Below are 14,295 nucleotides of genomic sequence, written 5' to 3' on the forward strand. Positions count from 1 at the left end.
GTCACGCTGCCCGAGTTGGGCAGCCTTGCAAATCTTGAACTGATCCCTCAGTTCAATACGGAAGGACGGAACAGAATAAATAGAATAGAAATTAAATAGAATAGAATAGAATAGAATAGAATAGAATAGAATAGAATAGAATAGAATAGAATAGAATAGAATAGAATAGAATAGAATAGAATAGAATAGAATAGAATAGAATAGAATAGAATAGAATAGAATAGAATTTAAATGGAATAGAATAGAATAGAAATTAAATGGAATAGAATAGAAGTTAAATGGAATAGAATAGAATAGAATAGAATAGAATAGAATAGAATAGAATAGAATAGAATAGAATAGAATAGAATAGAATAGAATAGAATAGAATAGAATAGAATAGAATAGAATTTAAATGGAATAGAATAGAAATTAAATGGAATGGAATGGAATGGAATGGAATGGAATGGAATAGAATAGAATAGAATAGAATAGAATAGAATAGAATAGAATAGAATAGAATAGAATAGAATAGAATAGAAATTAAATGGAATAGAATAGAAATTAAATGGAATAGAATAGAAGTTAAATGGAATAGAATAGAATAGAATAGAATAGAATAGAATAGAATAGAATAGAATAGAATAGAATAGAATAGAATAGAATAGAATAGAATAGAATAGAATAGAATAGAATAGAATAGAAAATATGGAATGGAATAGAATAGAATAGAATAGAATAGAATAGAATAGAATAGAATAGAATAGAATAGAATAGAATAGAATAGAATAGAATAGAATAGAATAGAATAGAATAGAATAGAATAGAATAAAATAGAATAGAATAGAATAGAATAGAATAGAATAGAATAGAATAGAATAGAAATATGGAATAGAATAGAATAGAATAGAATAGAATAGAATAGAATAGAATAGAATAGAATAGAATAGAATAGAATAGAATAGAATAGAATAGAATAGAATAGAATAGAGCAGAGCAGAGCAGAACAGAAGCTGGAAGGGACCTTGGAGGTCTTCTAGTCCAGCCCCCTACTCAAGCAGGAGAACCTATGACTGCAAGTTTTCTAATTCTGAAAGGGAAGAGGAGAGTCTGGCAAAATTATTCTGGAATGATCTACTCCTTCTGGGAGTTGAAGTCCGCCCCTCTTCCAAGTTGTCAAGCTTGAGAAACACTGACCTAAGTAATGCACAAGACAAAATTTCCATTGGTAAATCGAATGGAATATGATTTCACACCTGGGAGTTCACACCTGCATGTCGACACCCAGGCATGTACACACACACACACACACACACACACACACACACACATGCACAAACATGTCCCGTGTCCATCTGCAATTTAGTTGCATTACACCCCAAAATTCTGCACAATTCCTGAAATAAAGCTAAGCTATGTATTTGTATTTGTAGGGTGAATTTAAAAAGAAGCAATTATTGTGAAAGAATTTGAAGAAGGGTTTCATGGTATCAAAAAGTTTTCTAGAGAGAAATATATATATATTCCAAGTCCAGAAGTGGTCTCCAAGTAGAAACAACACTGGGTAAATTCTTTCATTAAAGCCGTTAGAACATAAAATAACAGGGCGGGAAGGGGCCTTTGAGGTCTTCTAGTCCAACCCCCTGCTCAAACAGGAGATAATGGCTGTCCAGTCTCTCCTGAAGCACTTTACTACTGTTGCAGCAGCCGCGTGATCAAAAGTCAGACGCCTCTTCCCCAAATGGCAAGTGCCAATCTTCCTGAGAAGAGGCCACATCCGAAGGCAAGTTGAAGAGGGCCTCTGAGCATGTACAGAGAGCTGGGTCCTGACCCACTGACCTTAAGCATCCGGGAGTGGAGAGAAACACAACAGCCTCTGGATAGGAAAGCCATCCCATCTGGGTTTGGCCACACATACACATCCCCATAGATTCCCACAGGGCACAATCTCTACATCTGCAAATTCACATCTTGGTCACTCCAGGAGGGAGGGAGGGAGGGAGGGAGGATAGAAGAAAGGAAGGTCTGGGAAGGAAGAAGGGAGGGAGGGAGGGAGGAAAGAAGGAAGGAAGGTCTGGAGAGAACTGGGGAGGAAAGAAGGAAGGAAGGAAGGAAAGAAGGACAAGAGAGGGAGGTCAGGAAGGAAGGAAGGAAGGGAGAGAGGGAGGGAGAGAGGGAGGAAGGAAGGAAGGAAGGAAGGAAGGAAAGGAAGGGAAGGGAGGGAGGAAGGAAGGAAGGAAGGAAGGAAGGAAGGAAGGAAGGAAAGGAGGGAGGGAGGGAGAGGGAGGGAACGGAGGGAGAGAGGGAGGAAGGAAGGAAGGAGAGAAAGGGAAGGGAGGGAGGAAGGAAGGAAGGGAGGGAGAGAGGGAGGAAGGAAGGAAGGAAGGAAGGGAAGGGAGGGAGAGAGGGAGGAAGGAAGGAAGGAAGGAAGGAAGGAAGGAGAGAAAGGGGAGGGAGGGAGGGAGGAAGGAAGGAAGGAAGGAAGGGAGAGAGGGAGGGAGAGAGGGAGGAAGGAAGGAAGGAAGGAAGGAAAGGAAGGGAAGGGAGGGAGGGAGGGAGGAAGGAAGGAAGGAAGGAAAGGAGGGAGGGAGGGAAAGAGAGGGAACGGAGGGAGAGAGGAAGGAAGGAAGGAAGGAAGGAAGGAAGGAAGGAAGGAGAGAAAAGGAAGGGAGGAAGGAAGGAAGGAAGGAAAGGAGGGAGGGAGGGAAAGAAAGAAGGAAGGTAGGTCTGGAGAGAAGGGGGGGAGGGAAGGAAAGTGAAAAGAGGGAGGGAGGTCTGGAGGAAGGAAGGGAGGGAGGGAGGGAGGAAGGAAGGAAGGAAGGAAGGAAGGGAGAGAGGGAGGGAGAGAGGGAGGAAGGAAGGAAGGAAGGAAAGGAAGGGAAGGGAGGGAGGGAGGAAGGAAGGAAGGAAGGAAAGGAGGGAGGGAGGGAGAGAGAGGGAACGGAGGGAGAGAGGAAGGAAGGAAGGAAGGAAGGAAGGAGAGAAAAGGAAGGGAGGGAGGGAGGAAGGAAGGAAGGAAAGGAGGGAGGGAGGGAGGGAAAGAAAGAAGGAAGGTAGGTCTGGAGAGAAGGGGGGGAGGGAAGGAAAGACTGAAAAGAGGGAGGGAGGTCTGGAGGAAGGAAGGGAGGGAGGGAGGGAGGGAGGGGATCCTATTCACACATCCAAATTCAGAGCAGGGAAAAGACCAAACGTAACGGACCAAATTCAACACTGAACTAAATACATTGCAAAATCACCTTCGGCTGGTGTTTTACCCCATTTTCTTCCGACCTATTTCCCGCACCCTCCAAAAAACGACACCCCCCCCAAAAAAGCCACATCGCCCTCCCGAGCCCCCCACCCCCACCCCCACCGCCTCTCCTGACCTCCGGACAGCGCAAAGCTGGGGGAACCCCCAAGCAGGAGAGAAACGGAGGAATCTTCATCCCGGGGCCATTGCAGGACCCAGTCCCAAGTCCCATCATCCCCTCCCCCATACGGACTCGGGGGGGGGGGCGAGGCCAGAACCAGCACCCCCAGCCAACAAGGAGACCCAACGGGGCCCCCCAGACTAGGAAAGGACGGGTCGGCCAACTCCAGTCGTTGGGCAGGGGGGGGGCGGAAACCAAGATGGGCCGGGAAGGATGGGCCCTGGAGTCCAGCTGCTCAGGAAAGCGCTCCCTCCGTCTCCCCGACCGCTTCCCCACTAAACTCCGGCCGGCGGGGGAGGAGGTGGGATGGCCATCAAGCCGGCTCCGGAGCCTCCCCTGGCAGGAGCAGTCTACCTGCCCAGGTGCGGGCAGAGACTCAACTGGCGCCGCCTCCTCCTCCTCCTCCTCCTCCCCATCCCCGCTGGCGGCGGCGGCGGCGCTGCTGCTGGGGACGCAAGGGAGGGGGAAAAAAACCCCGTGCTCGGCCGGGAAGCATGGGCGCTGGAGTCCAGCTGCTTTAGGAAAGCGCTCCCTCCGCCTCCCCGACCGAAACTCCCTTAACTTATCCTCCGGGAGGAGCAAGCCCCTCCCCTCCGGAGCCTCCCGAGGCAGGAGCAGTCTACATGGCCAGGTGCGGGGGGGGGGGCGGAAAGGGCGGAGACTCACCTGGCGGCGCCGCCTCCTCCTCCTCCTCCTCCGAGCTGGCGGCGCTGCTGCTGCTGCCGCGGCGGGGGGGGCGATGGGGAGTCTCCGGGGGTCTCCGGGGGGGCGGGGGCGGCGGGCGGCGGGGGGCGCGGGCCAGGGCGGCCTCCAGGTAGCGGGCCTTGAGGCTCTCCTGCCGGAGGGCCACCCGCAGCCCCCGCAGCGCCTCCCGGCAGCGGCCCAGCTCGGCTTCCAGCGCGCCCGCCGAGCCCCGCCGTAGCGCCGGCAACGCCTCTCCGGGAAACTGACGCCGCCACTGCCGCTCGAACTCGGCCGCCTCCTCCTCCTCCTCCTCGCCGCCCTCCGCCTCGCTCGCCTCCTCCGGCTCCTCCTCGTCGCCCTCCGCCTCGCCCGGCTCCTCCGGCGCCCGCATGCTCCGGTCCGGGCAGGCAGGCAGGGAGGACGGGAGGCCGACCCGACTTCCGCGCTTGCAGGACGGACGGGCGGGGCTCACCTGGGACCCTCCCTCCCCCCTCCCCTCCCCTCCCTCTGGCCCGCCCCGGGACGGCGGGTGGGGGAAGAGGTCCCCCTCCTGCAAGAGGCGAGGAGAGGGTGTCTTGGGGCGGGGGGGTCCCCAAAGGAGAGGGGCTCCCTCCCTTTGGGCTTCGAGTCCCAGAATGCCCCACTTGCTAGAAAGCTTTCAGACGGGGCCGCGCTTGGCTGGAGGGGATCCCCTCCTTGTCCCCCTCCTTCCTTGCACCCCATTGTCCTCCCTGTCTCCCCACCCCATTCCTTGCCTCCCCCGTTCCTTGCCTCCCCATTGCCCTCTTTGTCCCCCTCCTCTCCTTGTGCCCCTCCTTCCTTGCACCCCATTGTCCTCCCGCCCCAGTCCTTCCCCCGTTTATGCACCCCATTGTCTTCTTTGTCCCCCTCCAGCTCCTCTCCTTGTCCCCCTCCTTCCTTGCACCCCATTGCCCTCCCTGTCTCCCCTCATTCCTTGCCCCCCCCCCTTCCTTGCACCCCGTTGCCCTCCACTTGGTCCAGCAGGAGCAATCTTGACCCTTCCGAGGGGGCAGTTGGGGACCAGGTAGGATTTGGGGGGAGGGCCCTTTGGATCGCAGGGACTCTGTTCCCCAGAGCTCCACTCTGCCTCCTGTCCCTCGAGGGAGCCTCCCCCAGCGCTTTCCTCATCCTTTATCCCCCAAACCCCCCCCCCCCGGTACCCCCAAATTTTGCTCCCCCCTCGTCTCCCTCGAAGGAGCCCGTCAGTGCTTCCCCTGACTTTTATCCACCCCCCCAACTCTTCTCCCCCTCCTCTCCCTCGAGGGAGGCCCCCCCAGCACTTCCCTTGCCCTTTATCTCCCCCTCCCCAAAATCTGGACCCAGCCAGGGATCCAACCTCTTTCCATCCATTGCAGGGATGCTCTGCCCCTCCTCCCAGGTGCTGTTCCCCCCCCCTCATTCCTGCCCTGTCACCCCCTTAAACCGTCCCCCCCCCCCCGACTTCACCTGGACTCCTAGGTAGCCCAGCTCCGGCCTGGGGGCCTGCTTTGCATGGGGGGGGGATTTTCCGTCCGGCGCAATGCGGAGTTGGGGGCAAGAACCTCTTCGGAGGATGCTAATGTTCCATCTGAATGGCAGCTTCTGGGCAGTTAATTCTCCCGTGGGGATTAACCAGGTTTGAAAGGGAGGGAGGGAGGGAGGGAGGGGCCAGCTCCCCTCTCCCCCTTTGGAGGCTGCAGACGGAGCTTCCTTCCCAGGGGTGTTTCCTGCCCCCCCCCCCACCAATCATCCTGCTCCCTGGGGCCAAATTCCCTCCGTCTGGCCCGGTTCGGTGGGCTAACAATTGGGGGAAAATGAAATTGGGGAAAAATAATCCTTTTCTCAGTTGAAGAGTTTCTTGGGCCGAACCAGAGAACGGCACCGAATTTGTGTTGCAGGGGGTGGGTGGGAGGAGTGCCCACTTGTGCATGTGTGTATCTACCTCCTACACACACACACACACACATACCCATGATTTGCACCACCAAACCCATTGCTCTTTTTTTTTTTTGGAACTGGAGATCAGACCAGCAAAGTGCCATAAAACAAGAAGGAGATTGACAAGGTTTAAGTGCTTGTCTGGATCGCTTCCAAAAGCTGAGAGGGCAAAAATTTCGGGCTGGCTGTTTGCATTAAATCCAGTTGCACCTTTGGAGAAGCAATTCCCTGCTCCTCTGCCCCACCCCCGCCGCAGACTGTGGGTGATTTGCTGCTGCGACCGTCGTAAATACGAGTCAGTTGCCGAGCGTTTGAATTTTGATCACATGATCCATGGGGACGCTGCGACCGCCGTAAATACGAGTCAGTTGCTGAGCGTCTAAATTTTGACCACGTGACCCCGGGGACACTGCGACCGTCGTAAATACGAGTCAGTTGCTGAGCGTCTGAATTTTGACCACGTGACCCCGGGGACACTGCGACCGTCGTAAATACGAATCAGTTGCTGAGCGTCTGAATTTTGACCACGTGACCCCGGGGACACTGCGACCGTCGTAAATACGAGTCAGTTGCTGAGCGTCTAAATTTTGACCACGTGACCCCGGGGACACTGCGACCGTCGTAAATACGAATCAGTTGCTGAGCGTCTGAATTTTGACCACGTGACCCCGGGGACACTGCGACCGTCGTAAATACGAATCAGTTGCTGAGTGTCTGAATTTTGACCACGTGACCCCGGGGACACTGCGACCGTCGTAAATACGAATCAGTTGCTGAGCGTCTGAATTTTGACCACGTGACCCCGGGGACACTGCGACCGTCGTAAATACGAGTCAGTTGCTGAGCGTCTAAATTTTGACCACGTGACCCCGGGGACACTGCGACCGTCGTAAATACGAATCAGTTGCTGAGCGTCTGAATTTTGACCACGTGACCCCGGGGACACTGCGACCGTCGTAAATACGAGTCAGTTGCCGAGCGTTTGAATTTTGATCACATGATCCACGGGGACGCTGCGACCGTCGTAAATACGAGTCAGTTGCCGAGCGTTTGAATTTTGATCACATGATCCACGGGGACGCTGCGACCGTCGTAAATACGAGTCAGTTGCTGAGCGTCTAAATTTTGACCACGTGACCCCGGGGACACTGCGACCGTCGTAAATACGAATCAGTTGCTGAGCGTCTGAATTTTGACCACGGGATGCTGCAACGGTCATAAGGGTGAAAACTGTCAGAAGTCCGCTTTGCCAGTGCTGTTGTAACTTCGAACAGTCCCTAAACGAATTGTCGTAAGTCAAGGACTAACTCTATTTTGCCTTCCCCAAACGCCAGCGGCCTTGGATAATTCCAGCCAGCAGAGAGCAGCCAGCAAGCAAATTATTTCATCAAATTATCGTCTTTCTTTCTCTCACACAAAGACACACAAACACACCCACCAGCTGCACGGTTGGTTGTTGACCTTTGGAAAATCCCTTTCCAAACACAAGCATCCTTGTGGGGATTTTCCACACGGCTTTGCAATTACAGGAAGTCCTCGACTTACAACTTTTCCTCTACTGACTGTTCCAAGTTACAATACGACGGGGGAAAAAAGGGGACTCACAATCGGTCCTCGCCCTTACGACCGTCGCAGCGTTCCCCGCGGTCAAAATTCGGACACTTGGCAACTGGCTCATTGTAGTATCCCGTGTGTGTGTGTGTGTGTGTGTGTGTGTGCGTGCGTGCGATCAACTTTTGCGACCTTCTGACATGCAAAGTCAGTGGGGGGGAGGAGCTGGATTCGCTTAACGACTGCCCGATCCCCTTAACCCACAGGTCTGCAACCCACGGCTCCGGAGCCGCATGTGGCTCTTTCAGCCGTCTCCTGCGGCTCCCGGTCCTCTGCCATGTGCAGTCCAAAAAAAAAAAGTGGGACTAAAAAAGTTCAACCAATCAATTCAAATATGCAGGGTAGGTGCATATCTCGCCTTGGCTCCACTCTTCAGTCAAACCCTGTTCTGCACATGTGCGCATGTACGCGCATGCGCACACATTTTTTTGCGGCTCCCAGTTTTTCCTTTTGTGAGGGAACCGGTTCCGAGTGGCTCTTTCACTGTTTCAGGTTGCTGACCCCTGCCTTAACCACTTCAACGATTCGCTTAACAACGGCGGCCCCAGAAAAGTCACAAATTGATGTGCAAGTCGCCGAACAGCCGCGCTTAGCGACTGCCGAAGCTTAGCAATGGGGAATCCCGATTTCCGTCGTAAGTCGAGGAATTCCTCTAGTGGAAAGTGGCCGGTTCCCACAATTTATGGGCCACCTTCGGAGAGAACCAGGTTGCCAAATCGGTGGACAAGAAATTCTTCGGCGAGAGCAAAGGAGGAGAGGGAGACCGTTGAGGAACAGCGCAAAGAGTTTCCGGTGTTCAGGATGTGGTCAGAAATCAACGCGCCCCCCCCCAGAATGGAGGGGGCTGTGGGGGGGCCGGTGGGGGGGCTGATTGTGAGAGTTAAAATCTGCATGGGGCAAAAATACCGCCTGCCACACTGGGCAAGCGTCTGGCTGTGATACTGACTCTGGGCAGAATTGGGGGGGGGAATTTTCTCTGGCTTGCTGGGGGGGGACTGTCACCTCGCCCCCCCCCCCCGTGAAATTCGGGGCAACTTCCTGAGTTTGCAAATGACACCAACCAGCCCGTTTCCCCTGTGTGTTTCCTACTCCCTCCCTCCCCGTCTTTGAATTGTAAATGATTACGTTTTATTGTCGTCATTTATTGTCGTTTGGAAGCTGATAAATAGGAATAAATAAAGATTTAAGGCCCGTCGAGGCAGTTTGGACCGTGTACTTTTCACCCAGAAATTAGAACGAGAAGGGAAGTGGAAGGAGGGAGGGAGGGAGGGAGGGAGGGAGGAAGGAAAGAAAGAAGAACAAAAAGAAAGAGAGAGAGAAAGAAAGAAAGAAAGAAAGAAAGAAAGAAAGAAAGAAAGAAAGAAAGAAAGAAAGAAAGAAAAAGAAAGAAAGAGAGAGAGAAAGAAAGAAAGGAAAGAAAGAAAGAAAGAAAGAAAGAAAGAAAGAAAGAAAGAAAGAAAGAAAGGGGAAAGGGGAGGGAGAGAGAGAGAAAAGGAAGGAGGGGGAAGGAGGGTGGGAAGAAAGAAGGAAAAGAAAAGGAGGAAAGCATGGCTGGCTGGGGGATTCTGGGAGTGGAAGCCCACCCTTCTTAAAGCATGGCTGGCTGGGGGATTCTGGGAGTGGAAGCCCACCCCTCTTAAACCATGCTGGCTGGGGGATTCTGGGAGTGGGAGCCCACCCCTCTTAAAGCAGGCTGGCTGGGGGATTCTGGGAGTGGAAGTCCTCCTTTCTTAGAGCATGCTGGCTGGGGGATTCTGGGAGTGGAAGCCCACCCCTCTTAAACCATGCTGGCTGGGGGATTTTGGGAGTGGAAGCCCACCCCTCTTAAAGCATGGCTGGCTGCGGGATTCTGGGAGTGGAAGCCCACCCCTCTTAAAGCATGGCTGGCTGGGGGATTCTGGGAGTGGAAGCCCACCCCTCTTAAACCATGCTGGCTGGGGGATTCTGGAAGCCCACCCCTCTTAAACCATGCTGGCTGGGGGATTCTGGGAGTGGAAGCCCACCCTTCTTAAAGCAGGCTGGCTGGGGGATTCTGGGAGTGGAAGCCCACCCCTCTTAAAGCATGCTGATTGGGGGATTCTGGGAGTGGAGGTCCACCCCTCTTAAACCATGCTGGCTGGGGGATTCTGGGAGTGGAAGCCCACCCCTCTTAAACCATGCTGGCTGGGGGATTCTGGGAGTGGAAGCCCACCCTTCTTAAAGCAGGCTGGCTGGGGGATTCTGGGAGTGGAAGCCCACCCCTCTTAAAGCATGCTGATTGGGTGATTCTGGGAGTGGAGGTCCACCCCTCTTAAACCATGCTGGCTGGGGGAGTCTGGAAGCCCACCCCTCTTAAACCATGCTGGCTGGGGGATTCTGGGAGTGGAAGCCCACCCTTCTTAAAGCAGGCTGGCTGGGGGATTCTGGGAGTGGAAGCCCACCCCTCTTAAAGCAGGCTGGCTGGGGGATTCTGGGAGTGGAAGCCCACCCCTCTTAAAGCATGCTGATTGGGTGATTCTGGGAGTGGAGGTCCACCCCTCTTAAACCATGCTGGCTGGGGGAGTCTGGAAGCCCACCCCTCTTAAACCATGCTGGCTGGGGGATTCTGGGAGTGGAAGCCCACCCTTCTTAAAGCAGGCTGGCTGGGGGATTCTGGGAGTGGAAGCCCACCCCTCTTAAAGCAGGCTGGCTGGGGGATTCTGGGAGTTGGCGTGTGCCCATCTGATGGCATGTTGCCCAAGAAATTCTAGGAATTGAAGTCCACTGATTCTAAAATTGCTGAGATCTCCTTCGTGGTTGTTTCCCCCACCCTACTGCACAGGTTTCCAAAGTACACTTCCTGGGACTAAATCTGGTTTCAAGTCCTAGCATAAATGCATGAAAAAGTAACAAGTTCTCCTGATTTCTTGTTTCTTTTCTTCTTCTACCAAAAGTTATTCTGGTAATTATTTCAGGTGATAGAAGTCTACATAACTGCTGCCGATCCTGGCTTAATCCTTATTATTGTTCGGGTGTATCCTCTCAAGACCGATAATCCAGACCGACCAATGGTCAGTAACTTTTATAAATCAATAAATCAGTAAAAATAAATGGTCCCCGTGTTACGTCCACATATCTCATCCAAACCAAGCAGCTTTGATAATAACAAGGTGCGTATTTAACGGGTGATTGATTGATATATTGGTTTTTTGCACGTCCGTTAGGACGGGCAGTGAACTTCCTTCATATATAGGTAGTCCTGGATTTATGACCACGGTTGGAAGCAGAGCTTCCATTGTTAAGCAAAGTGGTCGTTAAGAGACTCACACTTGACTTTATGAACAAATAAGGGAATCGGCAGAGATAGCAAGAGCACTTAGACTTATATACCGCTTCACGGTGCTTTACAGCCCCCTCTAAGCGGCTTACAGAGTGGGCCTATTTGCTCCCCCAACCATCTGGGTCCTCGTTTTACCAACCTCAGAAGGGCGGAAGGCTGAGTCAACCTTGAGCCGGTCAGGATCAAACTTCCTGGCTGTGGGCAGAGTCAGCCTGCAGTGCTGCATTATAACCACAGTACCATGACGAAGGAAGGAAGGAAGGAAGGGAGGGAGGGAGGGAGGGAGGGAGGGAGAAAGGAAGGAAGGAAGGAAGGAAGGAAGGAAGGAAGGAAGGAAGGAAGGAAGGAATAACCACAGTGCCATGATGAAGAAAGGAAGGAAGGAAGGAAGGAAGGAAGGAAGGAATAACCACAGTGCCATGATGAAGGAAGGAAGGAAGGAAGGAAGGAAGGAAGGAAGGAAGGAAGGAAGGAAGGAATAACCACAGTACCATGACGAAGGAAGGAAGGAAGGAAGGAAGGAAGGAAGGAAGGAAGGAAGGAAGGAAGGAAGGAGAAAAGGGAGGGAGAGAAGGAAATAAGCAAGCAAGCAATAACAATAGAACTTAGACTTATATACCACTTCACGGTGCTTTACAGCCCCCTCTAAGCGGTTTGCAGAGTCAGTCTATTTGCCCCCAACAATCGGGGTCCTCATTTTACCAACCTTGGAAGGACGGAAGGCTGAGTCAACCTGGAGCCGGTTAGGATCGAACTTCCTGGCTGTGGGCAGAGTTGGCCTGCAATGCTGTATTCTAACCACTGCACCACCAGGGCTGCCTGCTTTCCTTCCTTCCTTCCTTCCTTCCTTCCTTCCTTCCTTCCTTCCTTCCTTCCTTCCTTCCTTCCTTCCTTCCTTCCTTCCTTTCTTTCTTTCTTTCTTTCTTTTTTTCTTTCTTTCTTTCTTTCTTTCTTTCTTTCTCTCTTTCTTTTTTTCTTTCTCTTTTTCTTTTTCTTTCTCTCTCCTTCCTTCCTTCCTTCCTTCCTTCCTTTTTCCCACTTAGCAATAGCACCTAGACTTATATACCACTTCACAGTGCTTTACAGCCCCCTCTGAGAGGTTTACAGAGTCAGCCGATTGCCCCCCGATAATTTGGGTCCTCATTTTACCGACCTTGGAAGGACGGAAGGCTGAGTCAACCTGGAGCTGGTCAGGATCAAACTGCTGGCAGTGGGCAGAGTTGGCCTGCAATAAGGCCCTCTAAGCACTGCGCCACCAGGACTCCTTGATATTAAGATGTGAAGGGAATCGGGGTTCCTGTGTTAACTCGGCTTCTTGAAAGCCAGCTAGGAAGGTCACAAATAGTGACCTTCAACACTACACTACAACTGTTGTAAACACATGCCGGTTTTACAGCAGTTTCCAAGCGCTTGAATTTTGATCAGGCGCCCGTGGAGGATGCTGTGAGGTTTGTAAGTGTGAGGACCAAGTCATCATTCATTTTTTTTGAAGTGCCGTTGTCTCTCTGAACGGTCGCTAAACGAACAGTCGTAAGTCAGGGACTACCAGGAGTTCGAAAAACAAACGAGTGGAGAATCACGTGTTAAAATCAACCATTTGTGTTTCCTCGGAGAGAAGCCCAGCCTTATGGACGCTGGGCTGATGGGGCAAGGAAGGTCATAAAATGGGGACAAGGCTCACTTAACGACCATCCGGCTTCGCCATGGGAAATTTGGGGCTCCATTGTGGTCGTAAAAGCCAAGGACTTACCTGTGTTCTATGTTTTACCGGTGGATGACTCGTCTGCGATTCTGAAAGTGGCCACAAGGGGGCGCTCCTCACCAGAGGAAAAACTAATTTAAAAGCTCTAGGAAGCCATAACTTTTCTCCCCGCCCGTTGTTAAGCGAAACACTGCAATGGTTCCGTTAGTCACGTGGTTGTTAAGTGAATCCGGCTTCCCCCGGGGACTTGGCTGGTCAGAAGGTCACAAAAAGTGATTGCACGTCGCCGGGATACCTCCGCCGTCATAAATGCGAGTCAAGTGCCTGGATTTGGGTCACGTGCCAACGGGGATGGTGCAACGGTCATAAGTGTGAAAAATGGCCCTAAGTCACTTTTTTTTCCTGTGCCGGTGTAACTTCGAACGGTCACTAAACAAACGGTCGTAAGTAGAGGACTACGCCGTATTGTGGGTGGAAAAACTGGATGTCCCCATTAAGAGAAGAACCCAGACCTTCACAATGTCCCCAAGGTCACGTGATCAAAATTCGGACACGCGGCAACCGGCCTGTGTTTATGACGGTCACAGCATCCCGGGCGGTCACGTGATCACGTTTGCGATCTTCCCAGCCAACATCCGAGAGACAAAGTCAATTGGGAAAGCCAGATTCACTTAACGACCTTTTCCGATTCACTTAGCAACTACCCTGGCAAAAGAGGTTGCAAAATCGGATGCGATTCATTGAACGACGACGTCACTTAGTGACCACAACCTGGTTGACTTCTCTGAGCCGGGAGAAGAACCCGGAGTGGGACCTGGTTATTAGGTGGATAGGAGACCACCAGTAGATCCCGATGGAAAGTAAAAAAAAAAGTAACAGAAAAAGAAAAAAAATCAAGAAAATTGCCAGGTTCTCTCCAGGGAAGGCCTGGGAATTGCACGTCGTTTAGGAAAGTTTTGTCCTGTCTTTATCGGCTCTGTGCCAGACCTGGAAGGTTTTTTTTTATTTTATTTATTTATTCAGAGAATTTATAGAGCCACCCTCCCGCTTTCACTGACCGACCGTCAGTTTACCGAAATTATAACTTTCCTTGGGAAAACCAAGCCAAGCATTTCCTTCTGATCATCTTTCTCTGAATTTAGGGGGATACATGTGGTCCTTGATTTACGACTGCAGCTGGGATCAGAACATCCGTCACTAGGGGATACCGTCATTAAGCATTTTAGGAGCTTATTTTTTTTTCAGGGGGGGCGGCCAGGTCATTAAGTGAACCGTGCCGTCATTAAGTGACCCCTGGCTTCCCCCGTGGACTTTGCTTTTCCGAAGACTCTCGGGAAGATCACAAATGGAGATCAGTTTGACCACGGGATAAATACATGCTAGTGGCCAAGGAGCTGGATTGCAATTACGTGACCGTGAGGACACAGCAACAGAAGATGTAAGAATGAGGACCAGTCCTAAGTTACTTTTTTTCAATGGGAACAACACCCCCCTCTCTTCTAGCACTGATGACGTTACCTAGTCGGGTCATGAAATGTCCACATGAAAATAACCAAGCTCAGAGAGCACCAAGGACCCCACAGTCCTCCTCCTCTTCCTCCTCCTCCTCCTCCTCCTCCTCCCCCTCCTCCTCATCTCCTCCTCCTCTTCTTCCTCCTCCTCCTCCTCCTCCT

At 51.8% G+C, this 14,295-nt stretch overlaps 2 protein-coding genes across 2 annotated transcripts in view; one reads left to right on the forward strand and one right to left on the reverse strand.

Moving 5' to 3' along the window:
* The window catches only part of ABR (ABR activator of RhoGEF and GTPase), a 182,490-nt gene extending 178,090 nt beyond the window's left edge, over positions 1-4,400 (reverse strand). The window contains exon 1 of the mRNA XM_081337907.1: positions 4,056-4,400. The gene's annotated coding sequence lies outside the window, so the exon portion shown is untranslated. The remainder of the gene's footprint in view (positions 1-4,055) is intronic.
* The window catches only part of LOC308660160 (uncharacterized protein), a gene marked incomplete at its 5' end in the record, with an annotated part of 159,864 nt that overhangs the window by 132,666 nt on the left and 12,903 nt on the right, over positions 1-14,295 (forward strand). The gene's annotated exons all lie outside the window — the stretch shown is intronic.

Source organism: Vipera berus (assembly GCF_964194415.1).
Source record: "Vipera berus genome assembly, chromosome: 1".
Taxonomy (NCBI): domain Eukaryota; kingdom Metazoa; phylum Chordata; class Lepidosauria; order Squamata; family Viperidae; genus Vipera; species Vipera berus.